Source organism: Mirounga leonina, unplaced genomic scaffold (genome assembly GCF_011800145.1).
Source record: "Mirounga leonina isolate KUSES-001 unplaced genomic scaffold, KU_Mleo_1.0 Mir_200, whole genome shotgun sequence".
In the NCBI taxonomy this organism is placed as follows: Eukaryota; Metazoa; Chordata; class Mammalia; order Carnivora; family Phocidae; genus Mirounga; species Mirounga leonina.
The window spans coordinates 26,537,811-26,540,149 of NW_023270503.1; the positions used below are offsets into that span (position 1 = coordinate 26,537,811).

The 2,339-nt window shown below is 44.0% G+C and overlaps 1 pseudogene; it reads left to right on the forward strand.

Annotated features, from left to right (window-relative positions):
• Nucleotides 1-462: 462 nt before the first annotated feature.
• On the forward strand, nt 463-1,817 carry LOC118024878 (annotated as a pseudogene).
• Nucleotides 1,818-2,339: the final 522 nt, after the last annotated feature.

Here is a 2,339-nt window from a genome sequence, read left to right on the forward strand (position 1 = left end):
AATTCATCTCTATGAACATACCAACAACAATCATGCCCCTCATCTCACGGTTAGTCCTAATGTACATGGAACCTAAGACCAATATTTGGGAAGGACCACTGACGTGACTCGCCAACCACTTCCCAGGCCAGGGGTCGTTATGTCACGTGATGAAATTATTGAAATAAGAATGATGCTGATGTGACCACCTTGTCTTCATCTAAAAACGTTTCTGTGAGTTAATGTAGATTAGTAAACACATTAAGCACTTATTCTCTTAAAATTCATAACAAAAAGTGGACTTTCTCTTCTATCAGCTCCCAGTGACTATGGAAAAGGTTGTAAACAACAACAAGGAAAGTCCTGCTCTTGGTCCACACTTCAGGGTGTTCAGTGTATGAAATCTCCAGAATGTAAGGAGGCCCCAGTCAGAAACTGAAAACCTCACCTCTGAACAGAAGCCCCCTCTCCACCTGTGACACTATGACCAACTCGTGCTGCTGTTCCCCTTCCTGCCAGCCTACATGCTGTAGGACCACCCGGTGCTGGCCCATCTGCTGCGGGTAATGCGGCAGCTGTGGAGAAGGCGGCAGTGGGTCCAGCTGCTGTGGGTCCCTCTGCTGCCAGCCTTGCTGCTTCCGCCCAACTTGCTGTCAGACCACCTGCTGCAGGACCACCTGCTGCTGGCCCAGCTCCTGTCGTTCTAGTGGCTGTGGACAAACCTGCTGTGGGTCCAGCCGCTGTCAGCCAGCCTATTGTACCCCCGAGTTCTGCAGGAGGACCTGCTACCACCCCACCTGTTGCTGCTTGCCTGGATGCCTAGCCCAGGGCTGTGGGTCCATCTGGTGCTAGCCTTGCTGCTGCCCAACCTCCTGCCACACCACCTGCCGTAGAACCACCTGCTGCTGTCCTTGCTGCATGTCCAGCTGCTGTCAGCCTTCCTGCTGCTGATTAACTTGCTATAGACCCATCACTCAACAGATATATATTTCCTACACCATCTGCCAAAGTTACTGTCTTGCAAGAAGTCGCTCCCTAAACTTTACTGGGAACACATGCTTACACTGCACCTTGCTGTCATCTTTTTCTGCCATGCTTAAGTGTCTATGGAGGGGATGCAGTGTACTTCAATTCTATCTTATTCTTATTTTCTCTTGATCACTGTAGGAATTGCTGATCACTCCATTTGGTCAATTCCAGATGCTGGTCAACATCCATTGATTCACACTCTGCCTCAGAAAAGCAATCATCACGTTTCACCTCTATGGCACTTAAACACTTTCTTCTGAGTGTATATTTAGCTCTCCACAGTGATCAATAATGATCATCTCTTTAGACATATGCATTATATACTAGTATCTTCTGCCAGGTTACAAACTCTTCACAATGCCTTTGAACTTTCTTCCTTCTGTTCTTTCCTAAAAATAATCTGTATTATCCTGCTTCCAGGATGTGTTTGTTTGTGTGGTTTTTTGTTTGTTCATTTGCATGTGTGTTTACAGCATTTCCTTTATGAATTCCTTTTTGAAGTTTTACTTTTGGGCTTCATTATATATTTATCTCATTCAGTTATCACAATTGTCCTACTAATTAGGCAGAGCCAAGATTATTATTCCATTATCATTCTCAGTTTAGGGAGCAGGAAATGGTTTACTATACTGTGAATAATGGACAGAAGCAGGTCCTTTGATTTCAGGTCAATGACATTTTTATTTACATCTTTCTGTAAATAGAAATAACACTAGTGATGGGGAATGCATACAGTTTGAGTTGTTTCTCTAACAATGGAAATAATTATATCTTTCATATAGAGAACCATTTCAGTCTACAAAACTCTTCCTAAATATTCTTCCCACCTTTTTGACCATAGAGACTGCCTCTAAGAGTTTTAGTTAATGAAGGGAGGCTTTAATTACATCTTCTCTGGATTCCAATCTGCCACTAGTGCAATCTGTTACCAAAAGCAACATGAATATCATTGGCACATAAGGTGTTCCTGGCTCTTTTCTTGCCTGGAGGAATCTGTTCTTTGATGTCATGGATTGGCATGCTGGTATCATTTCACTTATCTTTTTTTTTTTTTTTTAAATATTTGAGAGAGCGAGCATGAGCAGGGCAGGGAGGCAGAGGCAGATGGAGAGAGAATCTCAAGCAGATTCCACGCTGAGCACAGAGCCCAACTTGGGGCTCAATCTCTGAGATCATGACCTGAGCCAAAACCAAGAGTCAGATGCTTAACTGACTGCGACACCCAGGCACACCTCATTTCATTTATCTTAACAGAAACTGAGATGAAGAATCACTCTTGGAAAGCACACTAGCTCAGGTCACAATTCCTGGGCTCTCAAACTTTGAGGCAA